Consider the following 10,567-nt stretch of genomic DNA (forward strand, 5'->3'; position numbering starts at 1 on the left):
AATGTGTCTGATAATTATATACTACTTAAAGACATAATTAACCTTTTGAAACTCTGTCCACCTAGATAAATACAGGAACATACTCTAACTGAGCACCTGAAAAGTTAAGGTCATCAAGGCCCCACCCTGCACCAGGCTTAGGGTCCTCTACGTGTGTGTTCAAACCTTCCCACCACCAGACAGCCCACAAGGAGTCCCCTGGGTTCAGGGGCACAGATCGTTTTAATTTAGCTTGTTCTGTGAAGCACATTAAATGCTTCTCATACATTTAGTAACTTAAACGCATTTGGGTATGACAGTGACCATAATAATTCTGATATGGGTAGGACGTGCTTAGTGGTTTCTGGGGGTGGGGGTTACCTAAGTTGGGGGAATCTCTTTTCTTTTCCTCTACTCTCTCTTTTCCTTTCTTTCCCTCCCTAACCTTCCCCTCCTTTCCTTTCTCCTCTTATTCCCTCCTTTCCTTTCTCTTCTCTCTTTCATTTTCTCGATCATTCTCTCTTGCATTATCTCTCTCTCCACACACACACACATACACGCATGCACACACACGCACATGCACACCATGCACACACTCTCCTAGACCTCTTTTTCTAAGTCCTATCAACAGTTTCCATATCTAGAGAAATAACACTTTTAGTGCTTGTCCAGTATAGTACTAATTAAAGTAGACTTCCAGAAAGAAGACTCATCTTGAGATTTACACATAATAAACTCAATGGCTTGTGAGTTTTTTCTATCTCTGAGTTCACTCTGGCAAACTCCTAGGGACCCTCTGGCTTTGCTTGCCTTAAGTTTACTATTTCCTAACTGTTAGATATCTATGACCTACCTCCAAACTACCAACAAACCTTATAAGCTCCCCAGGGCAGGAACTATGCCTTTTAAATTTATACTGTCTACTGATTGCTTAGGAACTATTTGTTGACATGTTTGAATGTTGCCTCTCACCGGTCATCTCATTTCTGTGGCTCGTAACTAACCATCGTTGGTCAGTTCTCCTTCCTCTGGGGCATCTTCTTCAAGGGAACTCTAGGCCAGGCTTCTTTAGTGTAATCATTTTGGTATAAAACATGTTGAAACTTTATGTTTCACCTCAGAACAGCAAAAATGCCAACAAACTAATGAATCATTTTGTCAGGGAGCCACGGAGAACAAAATAGAAGAATTCAACCATGTCTGGCCTTGTGCCCTGATGCTTTCTGGGCTCGGATTCCTGGAGCAGGAATCACCGTGTGACTCTGGCTTCCCCATACTTAATGAGGTCCCGAAGGCACCAGATCGGGATTAGTCCTGTAGGACTTCAATCAGATGCCCTTTGCCCCTGAGCTTCTCTCCCTTCTCCCCAGCCCTGCTTTCGGAGACACACATTCCACTTAGCTTTAAGAAATAAAGCACGTTTCCTCCATCTTTCATCCTAGCTCTCCCAATCTGATGCGTCAGAGACATTTGAAAGTTTTAGCCAGGGCTCTTCCCCCTCTGACTTGGGTTTACCACGGCCAGGACTAAGGAAGCAGCACACATTGGCAAGAAGAACATGCGAAGTCCAAGATCTAGATTTCTTATTTTTCTCTCCAAATCTTTCTATTTATATTCTCCAAGTGTCAAGATGGCTGTGACTCAGCTGCAGCACACCACAAGATTAGGCAACATGTAACTCAACGGCACTCTCTCAGCATATGGCAAGGTTCCTGGCTGCCAACAACGACGCACTTTTGCCTCCAAATACATATGCACAGAAAGTCCCTGTGCTTCATGAAACCAGGGGCCGCACCTCCGCCAGCTGGCACTGTGACGCTAGCCCTCTGGACCAGATGGGGCGGAAGCTCCCAACGCCTTCCCAGGCAGTAGCTGGTTGTTCTATGTGGGCTTCATGTCACACCCTTCTCTCCAAAAGCCCACCTTGCTCCAGCCCCTGCCCCCATCTTTCAAGAGAAACATACAAAAGCTCTGTCTCCCCAAGTCCCTTTTATTACAAAATAAACAGCCTTCACCAGGAATGCCAGAGCCTGGCTTACTATCTCCCACTAGCAGGGAAGCAGCAAAGATGGCTGCTTTCATGGAGAAAATGTGGGTGAATGGGGTGAGCAATGCATTATCCCCTTCAAGCTAGGAGTTGCTGTTTTTAAGTTCTGAGTTTTTTGACAGAATATTTTCCCCGGTCAGTGCCGGCACCCCCATCCAGAGACTTAATGCTAATTCTGTGGCCGTCAGACCCTCCCGAGGGTCCTCTAGAAGGAAACCTTTGGAGTAGCAGTCACCAACCGGAGGTCCGCAGACTGCTGGTGGTCCGTGAGGTCCGGAAGTTTGGTGACCGCTGCTCTAGAAACTGCCTGAGACCAGGGAGGAGAGAGATGTGCTCCCGCGGTGACACACCAGGAGCCGTTTGCACAGGGTTGCCAGAACACGGAATTGGGATTCTGCTTCATTTCAGTTTTCCTCTCCTATTTTCCCTGGACAATCTGTCTCAATTCCATTTTAGCAATAGATGTAGTCAGTCATTTTGTAAAATCCCAGCCCACACTCATGGCGCTGATTAAAGATGGGAGAGAGCAAGGAAATATGGAATCACAGCACATCTTTGGTAAGCACAGGTGGTGATGGCACAGGTGAGGAGAAGAACCAGCTTTTTCTCGGCCTGGCAAGCAGTCACGGAGCCCTGCTCTGCCTCACAATCTTGCTCTCCAGATTTCCAAAAGGTTTTCTAAATTTCGTTAACAAGCAACCCCTGCTGGGGTGTGGGGGTCTCTGCATGCTTGAGGGCTCTTGGTTGTCAATGTTGGCTTCTAGGAACCCTCATCCCAGCCCATTCCCATTGGGGCTGGGATGAAGCAGTCTCCTTAGAGATGTTCCTTCTAAGTATTTCTGACCCCCTCCTAATGCACTGCGCTTGAAAACTTCAGAGAGAATGTAATGATCATTAAAATGCCTTAGGAGCCTGGAGAGGGTTCGACGCTGATTGACTGTTTATTCTTGTTTGTTTAATGGACCCAGGAAGACATTGAGGGTCTGTGGCCACCCCATTGACAATCAAAGTCTCAGTGAATCTCTGCACAATGTAGCTTCCTGCCGGGAGAGGCTGGACTATTGCATAAGACAGCAAGGGACTGAACAGCTCCTTCCTTAGATCCAGCCTGAAAGCATCGGATCTGAACTTGTCTCCCCACAGTCAGCCAGATTCCTGTGGGGCTGCAGCTGGACCCCCACAGAGACCTCAGGTCCACTGGCCTCCTGGGGTGTCACGTGCCAGCCTCTCCTTGCCAGTTGTTGGGTCTGGGTTGAGGGGTCCAGCTCTTCCTCTTTTGTGACCTCAGAAATGAGTCCCCCCTGGCTTTCTTAGTCTATGAGAAGAAGAGTGCTAGGGGGTGGTATGGGGGGACTGAAACAAAAGTGAGAGATTTTACAAACACCCAATATCCCATGAGAATAAAATCATACACTGCTAGAGCTAGAAGGAGCCTTAAAAATCAATGAGCGAAACCATCTGGCTTTAATGTGGAGGACACTGAGACCCAGAAGGATTAAGGGACTTACCTCCTAACTATCACCTCATTAGAGACACCTTACAAACATCAAATGTAATAGGGAGAAGGCGAGAAGAGAATATCTTCCCAAGAACCATCACCGCAGGTGCTATTCATCTCTGTGCCCTCAGCAGCTTACAGAGAGAGAAGCTCTCTAAAGGCTTTGAATTGATGTGGGAAGGTATGCACCCAGCCAAGGATTGCCCAGTGCTGTGATTTTGCATTCACCCATAATTAACTCCATAGAGATTTATTAAATAATGATTATGATGACTGTCAACAGTTCTTACATTTGCTGCATGCCAAGTATTTTTATTGTATTGTATTGCTGCATTTAATCCTCAGAGGCTTGAAGATTGATAAGAAGCCGCTGATGTCCAAAGGGAGAATATGAAGAAGCAAAGAATGAAACTGCTATGGCCACAAAGTGGGACAGCGCTTCTCTCTGTGTATGTATATATGGAAGTTGGGGTTACTTGTATTGGGGTCTGGATTTCCTATTTTTCTGAGTCTGCAGCACATCTGAAGAAAAAATGAATTGGGTGGTCTGGAAGCCATGCAATATGGTTATAACTTTACTTATTCTTTCAGAAATAACTAACGAGTATCTACCATATACCCAGTGGTACCCCAGGGCATGAGGGTATTGTCAATGGTCAACACACAAGGGTCCTCACGCTCACGCGGAGGCTCTGCTGAAGGGGATTACAGTGCAGGAGATGAGACCCGTGGCTGGGATGAGTGCAGACACTGTGCCAAATCCTGACAATGTTGAGATGATTATGGAGCGTTGGGAAATAAGCCCTGAGCCTGTGGTTCCTGGGAGAGCTTGGGCAGATGGGGAATGGGCACTGGTCATCGAAGTTGAACAGGAAATCCCACACTGGCTGTGAGAACATACTGAAGAAGGTTGTTGGTTCTTCCACTATTTTATAATACTCTGTCCTCATAAGAGTCGGCAAATGAGGTCAGAGATCCAGGACTCACAAGGAGGGTGGGAAGGAATCCTTTGAAGCTTCTAACTTGTTGTGTTTCCCGTGGTGTGGAGTGGAGAAGTGTGGGCTCACAGGGGCAATAGGGAGCAATGGCAGGGCCACACTGGAGCCTGGGCAGAAGTGGAGGGACTGGTGGGACTGTGGTGGACCTCCTTAGGTTCGGATCCTAATAGGTTCCTGATGGCCTTGGAGATTATCAACCTGGAAGCTCCTAATTAGCCATCCCATTTTGCTGACTCGCCTGCCCACAGAAATGAGTGTTCTCAGCATAGTCCCGTGCACAAGCTGAACACCAGGGAGAAGGCATGCTTACTGGATGCAGGGACTAGAGACTTTCCCTTGTTTCTGATTGCCTGGAGATGCCAGGACTTCCTCTAGGCCAGTGGTTCTCAACCTGTGGGTCGCGACCCCTTTGGCGGTCGAACGACCCTTTCACAGGGGTCGCCTAAGACCATCCTGCATATCAGATATTTACATTACGATTCATAACAGTAGCAACATTACAGTTATGAAGTAGCAACGAAAATAATTTTATGGTTGGGTCACAACATGAGGAACTGTATTTAGAGGGCCAGAAGGTTGAGAACCACTGCTCTAGGCCTTTGCTCACGCTTTTCTGAGCTCCCCTCCCCAGGGCAACAAGATACTGGTGTACAGATTATGTGCCCAAACCGATGAATCAAAGGAGGGCTGGTGTCTGCTTATAGCATACACTCTGTACACCTTGGATGGAGCTGCATTGACTTCGAGGTAGGGCCTTTCCCCCATTTGAACAATGGATCCTATAGCTACCTGCAGCCTTGCTTCCTCACACCCTAGCTGTCTAAATCCCACTCATCTGTCAGGATTCCAATCTAGTTAAATCTTCTCTTGTTACATTCACCCCTCCTCAACACTACCAACAGAATTAATTGTTTCTTCCTTAGCTTATTTTTAACTCCATTACAATCTTATCACAGCCTGAAATGTTTTGTTACTGCTTTGAGGGCATAGAATGGTAGGTTGACAGTTATGTACTTCTTAAAGATATTATTCCCCTATCTCTTCTGGCTTCCAGTATTGTGGAGAAGCTAGCATCATTTGAATTGCTATTCCTTTGTCTTTTCTCAATAGATACTTTTTAGATTATCTCTCCATTTTAGTGTTCATGGTTTTATTATTATGGGACTATTTGCAGATTTTTAAAATTTATTCTATTTGTAAATTTTTGGGATTCCTGATGTATGAGAAATCTTTAGCTAGTTTCTCTTTAAATATTGTTTCTTCATCATTCCTTCTATTATCTCCTTCTAGATTTCCAATAGATATATGGTGGACATTTTTACTTTATTCTCCATGTGTCTGTAACCATTTAAAAAACATTTCCATTGCTTTGTATCTCTGAATTTCATTTGGAATATTTGCTTCCATATTCTCGTTCACTAATCTATACAGAGGTATGTATATGTCTAACTCCACACATTAATCGTAAACTCCTTGAGTCCCTTGAAGGGATTACATATATTTCATCTTAGTTTAGTGTCTGGGACATAGCCAGTGATCAATAAGTGTTTGCAGAAATGGATTGATTAGCATGTCTGGCAGGTAATTGTTGACCCGATCTTCCTGTTCAATCTAAGGTATAAATACAGGCTGGAATACAAATTGGTCATCTGTTGACAAAGAAAGTGAGACCATGGGGGCTCACTGCTATGACAATGACATGCAGAACTGGTTGGACCATGCTGTTCTGTCTGTAGTGAAAGGGCAGGTTCTGCCAGGAAGGAACATGTGGCAGACTTGCCTGTCAACCACAGCCAAAGCAGGTTCTCTTTTTTAAACAAAACTCCCAAATATCCTCCTGCTTATGCAGTAAAATTGGGGCAGGAAATGACACAGAATGCCGAGTTACAAACTTAGGGAAAAGCCACTTTTGAACTGGGTTACTGCACCCAGTTCGATGTAGGTCTGATCTCGACTTTCCCTCTCATTTAGAAATACATGAAGGAAGGTTACCATCAAGAAAAAGGAGTTCAGTCAGTCTCAGAAGGCCTGTTCAGACTAGTCATGGTATCTCATCCCAGGCACCAGGTAAATGGGACAAGGGTAGGCAAACAGCGTGTGCAGTCCGCCCATGGAAATACCGGCTGCTGCTGTTAATCATGGCAGTTGATCTTTTCAGTCTCATTAAAATGAAGATGTGTCCTCGCTGTCATTGTGGAACAGATGTCTGACCCTCAGATGCTGTCCTCAGCTGCCAGTGGCCGCAGTCATGCACAGGCAGGGACGCAGTCCAGAAAAGACATGCATGACTTCAGAGGGAGTTCCCCAGAGTGTTTCTGGGCCGGGGATGGTGGGAAGCGTGAGTTTCTCCCTGGGGCCGTGTCTGGCATTTGGCCATTCTTCAGTGGGAGGTTCTTGGGAAGAAACACAAAAATCAGTCTTCAGGGCAGTTCTACAAAAAGGCATGTGATGTCTGCTGCTGATTTTGTCCTTCCACCCAATGGAAAAGGAATCCCAGAATACAATGACTTTCCCCCCCACAGCTTATGTGATCATCGGGCTGAGCTGCATCTTCTGTTTGTCGGTGCTGCTTCGGACAAGCTCCAAAGCCACAAAGGAAGAGCTGGCCACCGTTCCAGGGCAGACCATCTGAAATAGGAGACGGTAGTCCCTGATCCAAAAGCCTGGCATGGGCATGCTCAGTGGCATCAACAGTGACCCAAAAGAATTCCATCAAGTTATCATAATTTGATTAAGGTGAATTCAGTTGATTATTATTAATAATAAATATGTATTTAAGACCATATAGCCGAGGTGTCTGAGAGGTGAGCAGTAAAGGGGGACTGTCAAAGCCTGGAAATCAGAGACATCAACTGAGTTCAATCCAAGTAAAACCTAAACTCACCACTGGATGATTCCCGAGGCCCCCCAGGCGCCCCTCCTCTCAGGTCAGCACGGAGGAACAGATGGCAGCATCAGAGGTCACGATCTGATTTCCTCTGCCTGAAACTCTTCAGCTTTATCTCAGCCGGGGATTTCAGCTATTCCTGATGGCAGAGATTTCCATCTGGGCCTGTGGGAAAAATAAACTTTTTTCCGAACCATTAAAATTCATAAAGTTGTTAACAGTTAAGAGGTAAAAAGCTCTTCAGATGTCGTTGTGCGTGTGATTGTTTTGCCGGTTTGTGTGAAAACAATCATACCTGTGGTGAAAATTCAATATACTTATAAAATTGAATCTCTCATGCCCAAGCCCTGTGATTTACTGTCCCAGAGATGAGGTAAGAATGAAATGAGATAGCCATGGTGAAAGTGCTCGTTTCAAGATAATAATGTCACTACCATCTTCTCTTATACCTCCCTAGGGGAAAGATACGGAAAGGAATTTGACATAAAGTTATTTGAGTTTCAAAAATTGAGCTAGGGATTGCAGTATACTGATTTTGACTTTAGATAGAAATCTAGAAAGACAGAAAACCAGAGCAGAAGTCATTGGCCAGAGTGGACTTCTTTTTCCTTTTTTTCTTAGTTAAAAAATGTTTTATTTTTTGAGATGTCACCTTTGGAGTTTAAAATAAACAGTATTTTCATTAGAAAAAATTGTTTTACAATACAGGTAGTTTAAAAATATTTCTCTGTGAAATTATTTTTATTTAAAAATATTTTAATAATTCTAAAAACGATTTCTGAAAGCATGGGGAAGAAGGAAGGAGGGGGTTGATTATCTCAGGGTCTCTGATTAGTGCTTTTCATCCAGTCCAGTAAGGTGAGTAAAGGTTCACGAGGGAAATGTTTCAGGAAACTAAGGAGATGAAAATAACATTCAACCTGAAATCACACCATTTCAGAAAAGGAAAGATTCAGAAAACAGCTTGTGAAAACCAAAATATTACCATCAAATTATACCCGTTAGATCCTACTCTCAGCAGTAGAAACACTCAGTATATGCAACATAAAAATAATTCTCATCGTTTATCCAGCACCTATCATTTGCCAGGCACTGTGCTAGGTACTTTACAATCACGATTTCTAATTCTAAAAGCCATTCTTAGGGAGATGGTTAAAGCTGTTTTTTGAAACAGAAGAAAATGAAGTCCCTTAAAGTTTAATGACTCATATAGAGCATCATAGAGCTGGTAGGTAATAGAAATATGTTTGGAATTTGTTTTCTTCCATACCACACAGCACCTGTCATAAGGGAAAGTAGCAGAATAAATTACCCCTAGTATTTTATCCAACTTGCATTTGTAAAATCCCAGACGTGGCCTACTATTCTCATACAGCAATATCTATCTTTCATAGTACTAATAAATAATAAGAAAATCTACTGTGTTCTTACCATAAGTTTGGAAAAACAGTTATCACAGATAACAAAAAACTATTTTTGTCCTCAAATCCAATGATTTAGAACCTTTTACTGAAAATGAGAAACCCTCTGTTTGAAATATAAAACACAATATTCTATTTAGTAACAAACACAAACACCTGAAATGCCATTTTTGACCCATTTCTGCTTAATAAGTATCCAACCCGCATTTGTCCATAAGAGAGAATATATTAAATTAAGAAGTCTCTGGAGAGATCACAGTGTTGCCAAAATTCAATGTGGTGGTGGAGCCTGCATAGACACAGGAAACAAAGCTAGGGCCTTCCACACAGCTGTAAGTCCTTGCGATGATTTCATTCTAAGTCAATGCTTCTTCATGTAGCTCATAGTCCCCAATGCCTGCTTAATGAAATGCCATAATCACCATGGGGTCTACTTTCCTGCAGTCTTGTGTGGACTTTTCTGCCACCCTAAAACCCAAAGGGATGCCTGCCATGGAGCACGCCACCACTCCCTGGTACTGAGATGTATTTTCAGTGATCCTGCCCAGTCCAGATTTTAACACATGGTTCCCATCCAGGAAGGACTGCTCTGCCCTAAGCTTTATCCACACTTTGTACTTGGCATAGAGTGCAAGCTAATCCAGAGCTGTGATGTGCAACCAGAATGTGTGGGTCCCAGTGAATTTTCTGAAACAGGTCTCCAGTGACACCAGCTTGTCATTGGAGATGTTGGTGGCCAACGTCAAGATCTTTTTACTCACGTAGGACACCCAGTCGCTGTGCAACCTGAAACAGTTAGGTGCCGTCAGGCCTGTCAACCAACAGCTGAAGATCCTCCCCGAAGTATTTTGCTATCTTTTCAAACATGACATGGGTCTCCCCTCTCTTGTCAAAGGCTGCATTTTCCGCTGTTGGAGCACCCCAGGGTGGAGTTCTTGATTGTACTAAATGTTCTAGGACCACTGAGGTGGTCTCTGCCCATTTCTTCACTTTTTGAGGAAAAGCAGTCACTCACCTGTTTTGGACAGTGTCTGGCAGCTCCCCCAAGTGAAGTCCAATAAAAAATTCCCCCAACATCTCTCTGAACACAGAGCAGAGCAGCCACGAGGGACCTGCCCCTGGGGGAACAGCTTCCTCCAGGGTCCAGGAGCGATGTAGGCTGAGAGTGAACGGTGGCAATGATGAGCAAGTGCCCTTTCAAAGGGAAGAAGTCTGGCATCAGGGAGAACCCTCAGGAAGTGAGGATGGTAAACAGACAAGAGATGGTAAGAGCATGTGCTAGGGTAGAGAGGAGAGCAGGAATTTTATAACTATTTAGGAAGTTAAGTAGGAAGGATAAGGATATGAAGGGAGGGGATGAAGGAGACAGTCCAAGATAACTCCTATGATCTAGACCCAATGATTGGTGGTGACCATTAGGGTGATTCTCTCTGATTACCTGGGACTATCCTATTAAAACTGAGATTCCCACATGAGGGAAAGCCTCTCGGTCCAAGGCTAATGTGGATAATTGGTCACTATCGTGATGGTTCATCAACTAACATGGGGAGTAGTAGAAGTAGCTATACGTTTGGGAGATTGAGGAGATGATGAGTTTGATTTGGAGCATAATGAATTTGAAGTGCCAGTGGGCAGCTAGAAGTGCCATATTCCAGCAGGTACTTGGAATAGGGATCGAAGGAGACTTTTGACTTAGTGAGAGTGTATTTGGAAGCCATTAGCATAAGTGGGAGGTGT

General features: G+C 44.3%; 1 pseudogene; it reads right to left on the bottom strand.

Moving 5' to 3' along the window:
* Positions 1-9,186: 9,186 nt before the first annotated feature.
* On the bottom strand, positions 9,187-9,732 carry LOC118655179 (annotated as a pseudogene).
* Between the last annotated feature and the right edge of the window lie 835 nt (positions 9,733-10,567).

The sequence above is a fragment of the Myotis myotis genome, unplaced genomic scaffold, assembly GCF_014108235.1.
Source record: "Myotis myotis isolate mMyoMyo1 unplaced genomic scaffold, mMyoMyo1.p scaffold_m19_p_1, whole genome shotgun sequence".
NCBI lineage: Eukaryota > Metazoa > Chordata > Mammalia > Chiroptera > Vespertilionidae > Myotis > Myotis myotis.